Genomic DNA, 17,073 nt, shown 5'->3' on the forward strand with positions numbered 1-17,073 from the left:
AGAAGTGACATTCCATCACCTTTGCTGTACTCTATTATTAGAAGCAAGTCACCAACACGGAAGCAACCTAAGTGTCCATCAACAGATGAATGGATAAAGAAGATATGATATATTTATACAACGTAATATTACTCAGCCATAAAAAAGCATTAAGTATTGCCATTTGCAGTAACATGGCTGGACCTAGAGATTATCATACTAAGTGAAGTAAGTCAGACGGAAAAAGACAAACGTTATATGATATCACTTATATGTGGAATCTACAAAATAACACAAATGAACTTATTGACAAAACAGAAACAGTAAACAAACTTATGGTTACAAAAGGGGAAAGGCATGGGGGAGGGATAAGTTAGGAGCATGGAATTAACAGATATATACCACTATATATAAAATAGATAAACAACAAGGATTTACTATATAGCACAGGGAACTATATTCAGTATCTTGTAATAACCTATAATGGAAAAGAGTCTGAAAAAAAATAACTGAATCACTTTGCTGTATACCTGAAACTAATACAATATTGTAAATCAACTATACTTCAATAAAAAAAAAAAAGAAGCAGCAAGTCACCAGGTCCAGGCACACTCAAGGAGAGGTGATGACATCAAAGAGGGGGTGTAATTGGGGACCATCTTAGAAGCATGCCTGCCACAGTGCTCATGCCTCTTTAATCTCTTCCAACCCGGAATGGTTTCTTAGCCTCTTCCTTTGTCTTTCGTGTCATTTGACATTTTAAATATTACAGGCTAACTGTTTTGTAGATGTCCCTCAGTTTGGGTTTGTTTGATGTTTCCTCATGATTAGACTGAGGTGAATTTTTTCTTTTTTTGGCAGGAATAATTCATACATTGTGTCCATCCCAGCACATCACGACAGGAGGCACGTGATGTCAGTGTGTCCCATCGTTTGTGACCTCAGCTTGTGTCAATGTCGATAAAAAAATTAGTCAATAGTCAATCCAAGAAAGAAATGGAAAATTTTAATTGAGCCAACCTGGGGATTATAATCTGGGAGACAGTCCTTCAGACAGCTCTGAGAACTGTTCCAAAGAGGTAAGCGGGGAGGCTAGTATATATGTGAGTTTGGTGAAGGGGTACATGCAACCAAGCACACATCTCAGTAGAAAGTTACTATTATTCAGATGAACAGATATCTTAGTTAATGGCTTTCGTGCTTTTCTAAGTCTGGGAAAATGCAAGAAGCTGAGTTCATAAAATTTTTCCCGAAAATATCCAATTATCTGAGGGCCGGTTCTGTCAGTTTTCCTAGAGCACAAAGTGCTTCATCCTGATCCCTGAACCCATTTCAAGGTGTATGTAAGTCAGCGAATGCAGTGGCTAACAACTTGATTCTCATAGAACTGGATGGTGGGCAACATTCTTTGTATCACAATCCCCTTCCTTTCAGCCTTAATTTCGACCAAGGTTTGGGAGGCATTTCGTGACCGATTTGTCCCGCGGCCTCAGGAATGCTCATTCTCAGGTCAGGAGAAGATTTTGTTGATAGGCCACTCGACACGCTATTATAGGACTAGGCCCTGTTAACAGTAGCCAAAAGCCTCTAGATCCCCTGTCTTACTAGTCTGTTATGGTCCAGAAAATGGTACCCTCTTCTTTCTTCCCATATCTAGAGTTACAGTATTACAATCATTGATCTTAGAGGACTATATATTTGCTCAACTGTTTCAAGTTGCCTAGACATCATTTTTTTTTTAAATAAATGTATTTACTTATTCATTTATTTAATTTTTGGCTGCATTGGGTCTTCGCTGCTGCACGCGGGTTTTCTCTAGTTTCTGAGAGCGGGGGCTACTCTTCGTTGCGGTGCGCGGGCTTCTCATTGCGGTGGCTTCTCTTGTTTCAGAGCACGGGCTCTAGGCGCGTGGGCTTCAGTAGCTGTGGCACACAGGCTTCAGTAGTTGTGGCTTGCGGGCTCTAGAGTGTAGGCTCAGTAGTTGTGGCGCACGGGCTTAGTTGCTCCGCGGCATGTGGGATCTTCCCAGACCAGGGCTTGAACCCGTATCCCCTGCATTGGCAGGCGGATTCTTAACCACTGCGCCACCAGGGAAGCCCCCATCATCATTATTTTTATCAGAGGCTGTCACGTATGTGGTAATGAGAGAATAATAATCTTGTAAAATAGGCAGAATAGAAGTAATACAGCTAGTAACATTAATAAGGTCATAAGTAAGTATTCAAGCTAAGAACTTCCATTAGATGCAGCCCAGTATCTCCCCAGGTTGTCTGACCAGTCTGTTATGCACCAATCGATATCTTTAATGGAAATGTTATATTGGCTTTGTATATAAAGTTCACCAAAGATATCTGCACAGACAAAGGGAGTGGTGGGTCATCGTGACCCTTTACAAGATTGAGAAAGGAATGGTGTCATCTAAGGAGTTACATGGCTGGTGTCAGAAGGAGAAAAATTTATCTTTCTGATTGAGCAGGTATTTCTGCCATTGGGGAGGGTCTAGTTAACACATAATGGAGATGCACAAAGGTGCTAGAGGGGAGAGAGGAGGCCAAAGGACAGAGAAAGTTTTCTGTTTAAATTTTTCTTGTCTTGCCTTTAAAGTGTGAATTTTTATTTCATCACTTGGATCACTTGGTTAAAATGGTGCTCAGGCTCCCACATTCTTAACCATCTTGCAATTCTGCCTCTGGCCTGGAAAGTTCTTTCAATTTTTTCTTCCAAAAAAAAAAAAACCAAAAACCTGAGACCAATTCTCTTAGCAGAGCAACTGTGGGAAGAGGTAGAGCCTGGAAACTATTTTAGGATGAAAATTCTCAATGTCCTGGATCGGACCCTTACTCTCTACCTCTCATTTGCACCCAAGATACCCTCACCGAAGGCCCACGTAGTGGCTGGCATGCTTGAGGAGAGAATACCCTTTTACACCTATGTTTCTTTCAATTGCTGGTCCCTTTACTTAGAAAGCCATGGCTCACTGCTACCTTCTTTCCTATCTGCAGAACTTCAGCTCATCTCTTAAGCCCAGGCCTGGGGTCTTCAGCTCCAGGAATAAGGCTGCCGCACTGCACAGTCCCAGGGGCCAACAGTCACATCACATTCCACATGCCTGGTGCCCCTGGAGTTGTGCAAGCCTGTGGTCTTGCTCTGGAGACACCTATCCCCATCCCCAGCCCTAGCCTCACCTCACACAGCACACTGATTCACTAGTGCTTGTTCAGACATAGGTCTGTCTTCTCTAATCAGAAGGTGAGACTAGGCTTGTTTACCTCTATGGGCCCCCATATCCAATATGTGTTCAACAAGCATTGGGTGAACACAGGAATTCCTCAGTGACTACTCAGGTGCACCCTCCCCACCTCTGACCAACATCAGTAGCACAGAGTCTCATTCTCTACAATCTGGTGGTGACACGGTCTAAGTTTCCACCTTTGTATCCCCTGAGGGGCATCACAAAGTTCTGGCGATAAAATTCCAGATTCCGTATGTCCCGCAGGAAGGCCTCCCTTGTAAGACCAACAGGTGCAGTTAAAGGTAGCTTCTTGACAGATTTGTGAGACTGAAATGGAGGCCCTCCCTTCTAAGAAGAGCGGATAGGGTCTGGAGAAACCCATGTGTCAAGATACCGACTCTAAAAACAAGTTGGAGAGCCTGCAGACTGACTCCGGGGCAGAGGCCGGGCCCCTGTGATGTGAGGCGAGAGCAACCAGGGTGGCTGCAGCTGCAGAGGGAGGGGTTCCGGGAACTTACCCAGGAAGTGAGCTGGGGTCTCAATTCTCACCAAATCCCTGGTCCCCTATTGCAGGTCGCTGTTAAGAACAGAAGGGAAGCACCCAGTTGGGTTTTTCTGCTGTAAGAGATACCAAGGTCTCATCTCACAGCCTTCAGTACCTTGCCCAGGCCCCCTCTAGCTGGCAGCTGGTTGACGCTTTGGACGCTCTGGTCCTCGGTAATGAACAGGTCCTCTGACTTCTTGCACCTGTGAGGACCTGCTCGTGGGTCATTCTCAATCCTCTTTGGATTTCTCATCTACAGATGTTGAGAATGACAGGTGCCAAGTGCAGATGTTGAGGGTTTTGATTTTTTGTTTGTGTTCCAATTCCAAGTCCCTTCCCACGCTAGCCTTGTACCCCAGAGGTGGCTCTGCCCAGCAGGACACTGCACCAGGCGCGGGAGGTATCACGCTTGGTCAGATAGGACCATAGGGCACTGGTCAGATAGGACCATAGGGCTTGGTCAGATAGGACCATAGGCAACAATACTTATTCATTTAACCAAAGTGACAATAAAAGATTTCAAAAGCAAATACAGAACATTTTAAATTACTTAAAAGCTTGGAAAGAAACTTACAATCTGTTATCAAAAGCAGCTCAACAGTCCAAAAAAACTTTGTTCTCTTCATAGACAGAGAAAACCCAGGTTTTACACCATCTTACCTTTAATATTAAAATTCATTTACTCAATTAAACTCATTCTAATCTTCGTTAGTCCTGACTACACATAGAATTCCTTTCTAAAGACCTTTCCCTCTTGCAAAGCTTCCACAACTTTCTATACCCATATTAATTTGTCCCATATTTTCTTTCCCATTTAGAAATAACCAGTTTTAGGACCAAATTACTTTCTCTCTCTTAAAAAAATGAATTTCCATTTCTTATACCTTCTTTTCCTTGCATACAAAGGTGTTTTCTTATTAAATTTTAGTTTTAATTAAATATATTAATTAGAATTCTCAACTCTTGAAAACCTAAATTTCTAGTGAAAACTAAGAAATAAGCAACTATGAACTGTTTTTTACATTAGCACTCTGTAGATTAGCAAACTTGTAAAATATTCAATAAACTTCCATCATTTAATTTAGCAAAACTCTAAAGTTTCAAGTTACCAAATATCTGAAGAAACTACTTTTAAGTAGACAGTCATAAAACATAATTATTCTTAAAGAGTTCTCCTTTAAAAAAAAAAACTTATCTCATTTACATTTAATTTACTTTAAAAAATTTCATCGGGCTTCCCTGGTGGTGCAGTGGTTGAGAGTCTGCCTGCCGATGCAGGGGACACGGGTTCGTGCCCCGGTCCGGGAAGATCCCACATGCCGCGGAGCAGCTGGGCCTGTGAGCCATGGCCGCTGGGCCTGCGTGTCTGGAACCTGTGCTCCACAACGGGAGAGGCCGCAGCAGTGAGAGGCCCGTGTAGCGCAAAAAAAAAAAAAAAAAAAAAATTTCATCATACCAAGTTATTTTTCTTGCTGACAAATTCTGCAACAGATATAATAAGATCTTATTTAACCTCCAGTAAACCTAGGTACAATAAAAATATCATACTTAATGTTGATGGCTCCAAGGACATGTCTGATGAAACCAGCAAAAATGAACTTTAATGCCCAAAGTTAATTTAATACTGAATATTTCCCAGTTCACATAAACCTGAAATTTCTTTGGTTTAGTTTCTTGTATATTCCTTTTTAATAATTTTTTTAAATTAATTTATTTATTTTTGACTGCGTTGGGCCTTCGCTGCTGTGCGGGCTTTCTCTAGTTGCAGCAAGTGGGGGCTACTCTTTGTTGCAGTGCACGGGCTTCTCATCGTGGTGGCTTCTCTTGTTGCAGAGCACAGGCTCTAGTTGCATGGGCTTCAGTAGTTATGGCTTGTGGGCTCTAGAGCACAGGCTCAGTAGTTGTGGCACACGTTCTTAGATGCTCTACAGCATGTGGGATCTTCCCGGACAAGGGCTCGAACCCATGTCCCCCGCATTGGCAGGCGGATTCTTAACCACTGAGCCACCAGGGAAGTCGCAAGAAATTAATTTTGTTAATAAGGTCTGGAAGTTGAGACATATCATATGTATAATGTACACACAGACATATAGGCAGATACAACTAGAGACCTCATAGCTTCATTTTAACTTAGTCATGAATCAGGTATTACAATATAAAACTCACTAGTTTATAAATAACAGTTGGAATAAGTTAAGTTTAAAAAGGCCTCTTCCCTCCACCCCCCCCATTTTTCCTCTCAGTCTCAGGAATTGGAGATGCCTAGATAAGACAGGAGTTCCTGAGAGCCCTGGTAGAACATTTACAGCTCAAGGTACAGGGAGAGAAAAGCAAGCTCCTCCTAGAACCTGCTCTCTTAGGGTCAGAATTCTGAAAAGATGTTTTATCAAGCTGGCAAAACTAGTTATGGATTATCAAATGAGCCTAATCTTGGGCATTTTTCTCCAGAGTCTAAAGAATACTGTGGTTACACAGTGTTACCAAAAAAAAAAAGAAAAAATCATCTTTTTGGCTTTAGTCATGGTACCAGAACAAAAGGTGGTCCAATTTTGTAGGATGCATCCTAAAGGGCTATTTTTAGGAACTGAACTTTTGTTTAATGTTTAATGTCCACCAAGTAAAATAGTGTACCTTCTTTAGCACAAATACACACGCACAAACACACACACACACACACAGATAAAAGACAAACCAATTCCAAAAGGCTAACTTTGATACACTAGCATAAAAGCCTACACACAAAGAATTTCATGTCATTTTCCTTCCCTTTTACAAAAACAGTTCCAGTTGATGGTCTCTTCATGGTGGACAAAATTGTTATTGAACCGAACTCGGGTCTGCTTGCCAAACAAGCAGCATAGCCAATATACTACAGCAGGTTGTGGTGAAGTAAAGTACAGGGTTTATTTGCAAGGCACCCATCAAGGAAGTGGGAGACACGCCTCAGATCCGCTCCACTTGCTCTTTGAGTGAGGGGGTTTTATAAAGGGGAAGAACAAAGAGGCTGGGATTAATCATCTTGGGACATTTCCGTGACATTTTTTAACCTCTCTTTAAACTGAAGTATAGTTAATTTATAATATTGTGTTAGTTTCAGGTATACAGCAAAGTGATTCAGTTATACATATATATGTGTATATATATGTACATACACATATATATTCTTTTTCAGATTCTTTTCCATTATAGGTTATTACAAGATATTGACTAGAGTTCTTATATTGTGCTTTCTGTGACATTCAGGTTCCGGGACTCAGGATGTCTCTGGTTTAGGATTCTCTGGCCAGGTGGTCCAGGCCTCAGGGGGTCTGTTAACGTATCTTGCCCTGGAGAAACAACCTGAGTTTATACATTAATGATATCTGTAATAGCAACTTTAGTACATTAACAGTGTAATTCACACCAGCAACCTTAGTACATTAACCATGTTCTCAACAGCAGCAATTTTGGTCAACTGACTCTGGTTGACTAGTGTTCAGTTAGCACAGGATTGAAGTCAGAGGGGACAAGAAAGGGAATAAAGTTTTGGATAGACACATTAATCATAAACTCCTAAGGGAACTCAGGTTTTAGAAAGACTCCGTTTCAATAGGATGGGAGGCCGGAAGGACTTGAGGGGCTCTGGCACAGTGAAGGCACGGGGATCTCCAGGCCACCTCCCTTCCAACCCTCCCTCGCCCCTCCCAACCCAGGAGGGGAGCTCTTCTCAGCGTCTCTGAAAGCGGGTAGGAATCCCAGTGGCTTCAAGAGAGTCCCAGGGGACAGGCGGGCGGAGGCGCAGCGCTGGGAACAAAGGCCCACAGAGGGGTCCTGCAGCGCGCAGCTCCCCAGGGGCTGGGGCGACGGCGGCCCGCTCCCCCTCAGCTCCTCCCTCTCCTTCCCTGCTTCCACCCGGAGGCCCGTCGCGCAGCCCGAGCTGCGGCAACTTCGCCAGCGGTTCCCAAGTTGCCGGGGGCGCAGGGGTGGGAGCTGGGTGGGGTGAGGGAGAAAAGGAGGAGGAGGAGGGCTCCCCGGGCGCCTTGGACGCAGTTCAGGAATCCGCCGCCACTGCCGGCCGCTCGCGGACTCGGGCCGAACGGGGAAGGCGCCAGGCAGGACCGCTCGCTCGCTGCGCAGGACGGCGCCCTCCTGGCGCCGCTTCCCGCCCACCGTGCGAACCCGCGGGGCCGAGCCTCCTTCCCTCCCCGCCGCCGTCCCCGGCCGAAGCCGCTTCTGCCTGGTCCTGCCAAGAGGAGGGCAAAGTTGCGGGCGGATGCTGCCCGCGCCGGACCCCTGCCTCGGAAAGTCGGATCCGCCCCCGCTGGAGGAGGCTCGGTGGCGGGGTAAGTAGGGCACCGGCATCCCGGAACCGCCTCTGGGCCCGGGAGATGGCCCAGCGGTGCGCACCCCACCATCCCCGATCGGGCGCGCGCGCCAAACTTTGGAGGGAGAGGGGGCGAAACCGAAGGTGGGAGAGGGAGTTCTCGGAGCGGGGAAAGCTCAGCGCAGGCACCCACACCTCCAGACCCACTGCACCCAGATTCACAACTGCCACATACGCACAGCTCATCACCCATCGAGCCACAGACACACGCACACGCTTCAGACCGAACCGTGCAATTCCGGAAGTGCGGGCGTTCGGATCTTTAGACCAAGCATATCCTCCAGCCTCAAATAAATCCACTGTCTTTGTCTGCTGCCCCTGCAGCCCCACAGTGAGGTGTCCCCAAAGCGAGACGGGCAGGAGAGGGGCTGCCTTGTCTTTGAAAAGTCGTGGCCGGGACCTCGAGGCTGAGAAGTGGGGAGGGGAAATCAGACATTTCAGTCAGCTCTCCGGGTTCATCAGGAGCGAGTTTGGCGTGGAAACTCGGTGTCTGGGTGATGTGTCTGGGTGTGCGCAGCCCTTCCGGAGGCGAGGCCGGGAGAAAGGAGGGAGTGACTCATAAACTCAGACCAGGCGTGTTAGGGTCTGTGAGCAGAGTAGAAAAGGCTGGCAGGCGGTGCTGCCCTGGACAGCTGGGTGGTGGCAGTGACAGGGCCTGCGAGGGAAGCACAGACCCTTCCCCCTAGCGGATGTGCTTCCTCAGAGAGACTTCCAGGGGGGGTGGGCTGAGGAGATTCCAGCCCTGGGTGTGTATATGTAAAACGTGGTAGGGGATGTTTAACACTCCAAGGTCATGGAGAAAGCAGGGCAGTCCTGAAGCCATATTTATTTTCATTGCACCTGAAGTTGTGTCTGTTTTCGGATGCCCTTGGTGTCCGGGGCTCCAGGATGTTTCAAAGGTTGTCCTGGACCTAGTACAGTGCCTAGCATTGTTGGTACTCGATAAACAGTTGTTTGATGAATGATGACACCAATAATTCATATATGTTAAGGACACTCTATGAGCCAAGCCAGGTGGCCTCGGCTAGGTTGGAATTGGTCTATCTGCAGAGAAGGGGGCCCTGAGTGGTTCCAGGGAGCCCTGCCTGATCTGTTTAGCCCAAGCAGCAGGTTCTGTTGTGCGCTGTGGGCTGGCATTGGGGACTTGAGTCTTAGCATTGGCCTCTGCTTCCCTAAGAGGGGCAGTAAGAAAGTCTCCATTTTTGCATCTGGCTAAGCTGGGAGTGTCGTGGAGTGTTCTTCCTGGCTCCTACTGGCCTGGAAGGAGATGGGTCTCATGAAGGGTCTAGGAGCTGTGTCCTCCAGCAGTGGCTTGGCTCTGTGGTGGCAGCAGGTAGAGGGGCAATCACAGTCCCTGTACTGAGTATTGGGTGGGTTCCTCTGCACCAGCTGGCATGAGCTTCCCAGAGGAGTGGAAACATCTCGTGTTCCTGGAACTGGGATTGCAAGCAGTCCTGAGAATGATTCCCTACCTTCATGGAATTGGGAACATGCCAGGATGTGGTGCAACTTGGCCATGTAATCACAAAGAAATGTGTCATTCCCCCACCCCACCCCTGGCCCTTTGTGACTAGGTTTGGTGTGCATGTGAAGCTTCTAAGTGGTCTGAATCCTGAAATTAGCAAAGTGTGTAGGCAGCACCCAGGATTGTGGCCCCAGATGAGCGCGAGAGTGATCTGGGCTTGGCCACCCCCAATTTCAGGTGGAACACTGCAGCCAATCCCTTCCCAATATCACCTTTCCACCTTATTTATGTCTTCTGTGAATCAAGAGCTCTACGTTATCTCATCAAGACCTCATATCCCTATGAAGTTAGCGTTTTGTCACCATTTTACAGATTAGGAGACTGAGGTTCAGAAAGGTTAAGTAATTTTTGGGGGGTCACACAGCTGGTGAGGGACAAAGCCAGGATTTGAAACTGGACAGTCTGACTCTGGAACCCATGCTGTTTCCACCATGCCCAGCTGTCTCTAAGGTCCCTAACTGGTTCTCCATAGCAACAAGGAAGCAACGCTGATGCACTTACTGGGTCCTGGGGCCCCTGACTACAGTCCTCTTTTTACACACACTCTGCCTAGCCTGGGTTACACCATGGGTCATGGAAATCGAAGGCTGGGTGGCACCAGGCTGCTAGAGCCTTCCGTGTGGATTTGGAGTCAGGAAACGATGGGGGTTTGGGAGTGACTGCAGGGAGATGTTGGAGTAATTCCGGCGAGAGCAGATTCACTGCTTATGTGAGAAATGGGGACAAAGCTACCACTCGTGACTATACAAGTCGCAGGTTTGGGTTTGGAAGGAATTGCCAGGTAAACGTCCTCACATGGGTGACTATGTTCCTTTCCCTTTCGGCCCTTGCCAGGGGAGACATCTATCACACAGGGAAATCAGCCCTCACCTGAATATGAAGGGGCGTGTCACGGCTGTCCTTCCCACCACCCACCACATGCCCAGGAGAGCTAGACTCCGTGGTGGTGTCTGGTCCTCAGGAGGGATGGATGGGGAGAGCTGGGGCAACCAGGGGCTGCGATAACCACATGACTCACCGGGTCCCCAGCTTATGCTTTCTCACACAGGCCCCACAGAGGGACAGTGGTTCTCATTCCCGATTTGCTGATGAGGAAATGAGGCTCAGAGAGGTGCAGTGGCAGCCCAAGGTCACAAAGCTAAGGAGGAAGTGCAAGCCATGCTGCCTTCAGGACTCCCTGCAGGCACTTAGGGGCAGCTGTGTTTTCTGCCTGGTTGGTATTCTATCTCCCCAGCCCCAAGGCTGAGAGGGGGTTACCCCCGTTGGGGCAGAATCCTCACAGCTCTGCCCACCCGCATCTCTACCCCCAGATCCTCTGGTACAGGTGTTCACGGCATGGGGAAAGCTGGCAACCTTAAACAAGGAGCAGAAGATAAGCACTGCCCAGCTGGCCCTGCCCACCTTCCACAGCGAGCCCACCTGGGTGAGTGCCGGAGCGTGCGCAGTGCTGACCTGCAAAGATACGGGCGCCCTCTCCCCGCTTCACTGTGGTGTGGACTCGCTGTCCAGGATGGCAGTTAGGAGACTGGGTGTGGGGAGAAGCTGCCCCATCCGAGGGGCGGGGGCTATTAATCTTTGTACCCCTGGCTCTGTCCTAGTGCGTGACACGCGGAGGTACTTAGGAACATTGTCAGATGATGGGTGAACACCAGGGAGGGGCTGTGAGTGCCTCTGCTGGGAAGTGGTAAAGCGGGGAGCCAAGGGAATCTGCCGTGAGGAAACACTCAGAGAGGCCTCTGCCCTTCATGAAGTCACGCAGGAGGAAAGGAAAACAGCTCTCCTTTTCATTCCTTAAACAGAAATGCTTGTCCCCTTTGCTTAAACAGGTGGAAGAACACTGCTTGTCCTGCCCTGAGCATGTAGATTCCACGTCTGGGTGTGGGGTGGCCTCTGGCAGGCTGGACAGTTTGTTCTGTGCTTGAAGGTCTCAGCCTACGTCTTCATCAACCTAAATCAGGCTGGTTCTCCTGCAGATCCCCCCCTCTGCAAACTTGGAAGGAGGGGCATGCAGGCCACGGGAGCCCCTGACCACCAGTAACTTAAGGTCTCTAGCAGCCCATCACTCCCTCTCTATGCCTCTACCCTCCCCCCATGCCTCCCCTTACCCCCCTGCCCCACAGAGATGGCTGTGTGCTGGGTTGTTTCAGACTCTGGGAAATTTATCACTGGGATTCCAGAGGGCTCTCTGAAAAGGATTTGGAGGAAAAGCGTGTAAAATAAATAAGCCAATTCCCAGCTCAGCCTCTCCTGAATGCCACAAGTAAACAGCTAGCCTGGGAAACTCTGTTTTGGCCTCTGTGCTCACACCTGGCTCACCGGCTGCCTTACCCGCTCCCTCCTTCCTGCATCCTCCCCATCCAGCCCCTCCTCCTTGACTCAGGGAGCCTCAAAAGTCGGGGAACACACCCAACGCCACACACCCAACGCCGGCTGTCCGGGACACTGGGAAGCTGGCATACTGGTGGCTGGGGACAAGAGGAGAATGTGGGAGAAGAGACAGCTAGGGGTTGCAGCACAGCCCTGCTCCATCTGAGGAAGTCTCCCTGCCTCGGCCCTGCTCGAGGTGAGTTTGACTTTGTTGATGGAGAATGTTGGGGCTTTTTCCAATTTTGTGGCATCTGAGGAAGCTTTACATCTTAAACATCAGTTTAGAGCGGATGGGCCAAAGCTAATTTTCTCCAGAGTGGGCTCCCATGTGAAGAAACCCTAAAACCCTAAAAACCCCATTTACGGTGTAGGGCTAACCGGACTAATGTCAGGGGTCTTTGCTTTTGACCGGAGTCCTATGAGCTTAGGCCCTACCAGTTTAGGGCTCTGGTGGTGAGTTCACTGTTGTAAGTTTCTTTGTGGAGTATGAAGTAAACTCGTGATAACTTAATAACTTCATTTAATTCAGTTGACCCACTCTAAAACCCAGCACCCAGTGAGAAGGGGAGAACCAGGGTGCTAGGGTGGGGGTATTTCCCTGGTGGGATTGGCAGCTGAGGGCTCCACTCAGTCCCAGGGAGGGGCCTGGGGGCCTTTCCATTGATGTGCCTATGCCAAGCTGGGTCAGCAAACTGAAACCCCTGGGATCTGGGGAACAGGCACCCCCCTGAGGCTCTGGGTCCCGCCTCCACGCAGGAGCCCCTTTGGCCTGTTGCTGTCAGGCTTCCAAGAGAGAATTTGAGGGGTAAGCCCCATGGCTTGCAGTCTTGTTTGGAAAGAGGCTGCACACCCACATACAGATTAGCACACATCATCATGGGCCAAAATACACACACACACACACACACACACACACACACACAGATACATAAGCACAGGGATGCACTCATCCCAAAAGGCAAATTATGTAATAGTAAAGAGTACATGTTCTAAAGCCAGAATGCCTACCGTACTGCTTAGTAACTGTGTGACCTTGGGCAAATTACTTAACCTCTCTGGGCCTTACTTTCCTAATCAGTAAGAGGGGGATGGTAATGGGTTATAAGTAATGGGGCTATAAGTGAATTTGTATCTGTGAGGAGTTTAGAAATGTGCCTGTACGTAGCTAGGTGTTCTAACTATTGTTCACCACATATTCTATGCCCCAGATATTCAGGCCCAAGGGCACAATACTTCCCAGAGGGGTGCTCACAAACTTGTCAGCGAATAGGATCAATCACTTTGCACTTTCTGAGTCCTGATTCTCAGGATGTGTGGCATTCTCTGTACTAGACTCGAATTAGAATTTATTAGAAACATCATTTCGTCTTCCCTTAAGAAGCTCATTATTTTATAAATTTATTTATTTATTTACAGCTGAGTTGGGTCTTTGTTGCGGTGTGCGGGCTTCTCGTTGCAGTGGCTTCTCTTGTTGCGGAGCACGGGCTCTAGGCATGTGGGCTTCAGTAGTTGTGGCTCGCGGGCTCTAGAGCACAGGCTCAGTAGTTGTGGTGCACGGGCTTAGTTGTTCCGCAGCATGTGGGGTCTTCCTGGACCAGGGCTCGAACCTGTGTCCCCTGCATTGGCAGGCAGATTCTTAACCACTGCGCCACCAGGGAAGCTCAGAAGCTCATTATCTTAAAACAATGTGGGCACTAACTCCCCCCAGAGAAGGGTATGATTCCTTTAGCAGCATCAGTTTTCAAACTAGTTTCCTTGGAGCCCCAGAGTTCAACGAGGACCCCTCAGAGGTCTGATGGGAGGGAGGATCCAGGCCTCTCCCCCCATTTATCTTTTTTTAAAAAATATTTATTTATTTTTGGCTGCATCGGGTCTTAGTTGTGGCACGTGGGCTCCTCATTGCAGTGTGCAGGCTTCTCTCTACTTGTGGCATGTGGGCTCAGTAGTTGTGGCACACGGGCTTAGTTGCCCCACGGCATGTGGGTCTTAGTTCCCCGACCAGGGATCGAACCCGCGTCCCCTGCATTGGAAGGTGGATTCTTAACCACCGGACCATGAGGGAAGTCGCCCATTTATCTTTTCTACATATTGGGTTTCCTAGGAAAGTTCTGGTTCATAAGAAGGCTCCATAGCTTAGACGGTTGAAAGACCCCCTCCACCGTCTGACCCGCTTCCCATCCTGTGTGCGTCTGTCCGAGCACGCTGTGCGATGCCCGTGCCTATGTGGGCCCATGCAGCTACCTGAATGTTGGCCCCAGGCCTCTCCCATTCTCTTCCCCGCTTCCCTCCTCTCCCCTCCTCTCCAGCTGCCTCACCGTCTGCAGGATTCTGGAAAGTGCTAACATGTCTGAGCCAAGATAGGGCTATCTGAGGAAGTATTCTGAAAACAAACTGGGCCACCATCCTGGCTGAGACTGCAGTGATTTTTAGCAAAGAATTCACAACTTCCGAGGTGGGCAGCCGGGGCTGTGGTCCCTGGCTGTCCTCTGGAGGATGCCTGGGGCCTGTCTCTGCAGGGTTAGGACAGACACGCCTGAAGAGGCCCAAGATTGCAAACCTAGAACCAGGAAGGGGAAGTCATCCTCACCGGATGAAGAACTGGAACCGCCCACCCCATCCCCCCGTGACCTCAGGGGTATGGAACCCTGTCCTCTTCTTATTCTGAGAGATGCTACTTTCCTTTTAGTTTTCCTCCTCCTTTTCCATCTGGTGCAGGTGGCTCGGGGCTGGGGACACAGGAAATATTAGCACTAACAGCTTAGCAAGCACAGCCCTGTGCTTAATTAGTGCCTTCTTGGCCTGCACTCACCGAGTTCTCACAGGATGCTCTCAGGATAGGTACCGTTGTGCTCACTGTTGTACAGACGGGCAGACAGAACCAGACAGATGGGATAAGTTGCTGGCACCCCACTGCTGATGAGCGCAGAGCTGGGTCTGAGGCCTGCAGCCTGGCTTCAGAGTCAGTGCTCTTGACCCTGGGTGTGTCCGTCTTGCTGGGGCCACAGCCGGAGAGGTGGAATGGCTCACAGGACAGTCATTTCGTAACTGTGGCCAGGGCATGCTGCTGGTGTCTGACTGGGCAGTGCTGGGGAGGCTGGCCTCACGGGTGCTGCAAGCCAAGTCTGAGCCTCGGCCTTCCCCAAGGCTCATTGGGCAGGGCACTGCCCTCATACAACAGCCTCTTTTGCAAGGCCGGCCATCTGCTGATTGCTGCTTCCCCTTGGCAATGGCAGCTCTCAGAAAGTGACGCCGATGGCAGCAGAAGGGATTAAATTATTGGCAAGAGGAAGAACTGGCAGATTGGGGACCTCTGTCTCCCCGAAGGCCATTCCGGCAAGACAGAAACCTTACCGTGGAGTAAGCGCCGAGCTGCTCGAGATGCCGAATGGCTTCCTTCTTTTTTTTGAAATAAAGTTATTTATTTTTGGCTGCGTTGGGTCTTCGTTGCTGCGCTGGACTTTCTCTAGTTGCCATGAGCGGGGGCTACTCTTTGTTGTGGTGCCCGGGCTTCTCACTGCAGTGGCTTCTCTTGTTGCGGAGCAGGGGCTCTAGGCGTGCAAGGCTTCAGTAGTTGCAGCACGTGGCCTCAGGAGTTGTGGCTTGCAGGCTCAGTAGTTGTGGTACACAGGCTTAGTTGCCCCGCGGCGTGTGGGATCTTCCCGGACCAGGGCTCGAATCCGTGTCCCCTGCATCGGCAGGCAGATTCTTAACCACTGCTCCACGAGGGACGTCCCCGAATGGCTTCCTTGGGCCCTGTGATCTCCCGGTGAATATCATCCCCAGCCTCTTCTTTCACCAGCCCTTGTCACGTACTTGGTGTTCCAGGTTCCAAACTGACCTCTTTCCTGATGCACGTGTCCTGCTCTCTGTAGCCTTTCCAGCTGCCCAGAACGCTCTCTCCTTCCTTCTTTTCTCATGGTCAGCTCCCTTCATCCTCAGGCCTCAGCTTGGATGTCTCCTTCTAGAAGCCTCGGTCAGCGGCCCTCCCTATGGCTGCCTGCACGTCCCCGTCCTCACACTTTGCCCTGCTGTGTTGCCCTGGCTGCTTTCATGGTCTGTGGTCTCCACCAGGTAGTGAGCTCTGCGAGCAGGACAGAGTCTGCCTTGTTCCCCTTGTGTCTCCAGTGCTTAGCACAGCCCCAGGCATGCGCTGAGTACCCATGCCTGACTGTGGGACCATGAGTGATGGGTGTGAAACTTGGCCGCAGGAGGAAGGAGGCACTGGACGGTGCCCAGGCTCCCATGATTGGATGCCTAGGGAATGTTCAGTGTCTGGGCAGAAGTGGTGGGAGTCATGGTGTGTGGAAGGGGGCAGCTGATGTGGACCAGAGGCCCTATGTGGGACAGGGAGGGAATGGGAGAGTGAGACCCTGGGCAGATGGCCTCTTGCAGTTACTACCCTGTGGGCACTGGGCTGGGATCCCAAGGATGGGCCTGAAACGCTCCAAGAGGCCTCTTTGAGTTAGGTGGCCTGGTGGATGGATGCACTATGGGCCTCACTACTCAACCCCACCAGCAAGCGGTTCTCAGTCCTGTCCCCTTTCTGGACGGACATTCATTCATCCTCTCCGGGCTTCAAAGCTGACCCCCAAGCAATGGAGGCCCCCCATGGCTGAGTCCTTTCCCCTAAGCAGAGAGAAGGAAGCCCAGCTGGCAGGCTGCCTCCCAGGGTTGGTTCCAGTTGCAGCCTTTGAGCTGTCCTCACAGAAGTAGTAGGGCCCTGCGTGCTGGGTTCCCATCCACACCACCCAGGTAGCACACATTAGGTGCTCTGGCCAGGGCACCGCCTGTCTGGGTGCCTGCTCATGCCTGAAACCATGCCAGGTTGGCTGGGGATAGCAGAAGGTGCCTCTAGGCAAGAAGAGGAGAGGACACCTAGGCACAAATAACCATCTTTGAGTCCAACTGTGATGAGCCCACAAAGGTGGACATGAGGGAGGACTTGGGAAAGGCTTCATGGAGGAGGTGGGGGTTCCAGTGCAAGAAGGGAACCTGGGCAAAAGCACAGGCATGGGAAAGTTCAGATTGAATGCAAAGGTTGGTGAGGAGTCCAGTTGGGCTGA

At 49.7% G+C, this 17,073-nt stretch overlaps 2 protein-coding genes and 1 long non-coding RNA gene across 5 annotated transcripts in view; 2 read left to right on the top strand and 1 right to left on the bottom strand.

Moving 5' to 3' along the window:
• LOC101273634 (cadherin-23) overlaps nt 1-17,073 on the top strand; it is a 198,519-nt gene that overhangs the window by 167,363 nt on the left and 14,083 nt on the right. The gene's annotated exons all lie outside the window — the stretch shown is intronic.
• LOC117202561 (uncharacterized) lies at nt 967-8,405 on the bottom strand. The gene is made up of 2 exons (XR_007471435.1): nt 8,298-8,405; nt 967-7,081 (listed from the first exon to the last, which is right to left on the bottom strand). It is a non-coding gene; the product is annotated as an uncharacterized LOC117202561 (long non-coding RNA).
• Nucleotides 7,444-17,073, top strand: part of CHST3 (carbohydrate sulfotransferase 3) — a 41,341-nt gene continuing 31,711 nt past the window's right edge. For 2 of the 3 annotated variants that reach the window (XM_033434158.2, XM_004273151.3), the window contains exon 1: nt 8,599-12,206. The gene's annotated coding sequence lies outside the window, so the exon portion shown is untranslated. Of the gene's footprint in view, nt 8,078-8,598; nt 12,207-17,073 lie in introns of those variants that run through there. The other variant, XM_033434157.2, reaches the window with a different exon arrangement.

The sequence above is a fragment of the Orcinus orca genome, chromosome 14 (assembly GCF_937001465.1).
Source record: "Orcinus orca chromosome 14, mOrcOrc1.1, whole genome shotgun sequence".
NCBI classification, from domain to species: domain Eukaryota; kingdom Metazoa; phylum Chordata; class Mammalia; order Artiodactyla; family Delphinidae; genus Orcinus; species Orcinus orca.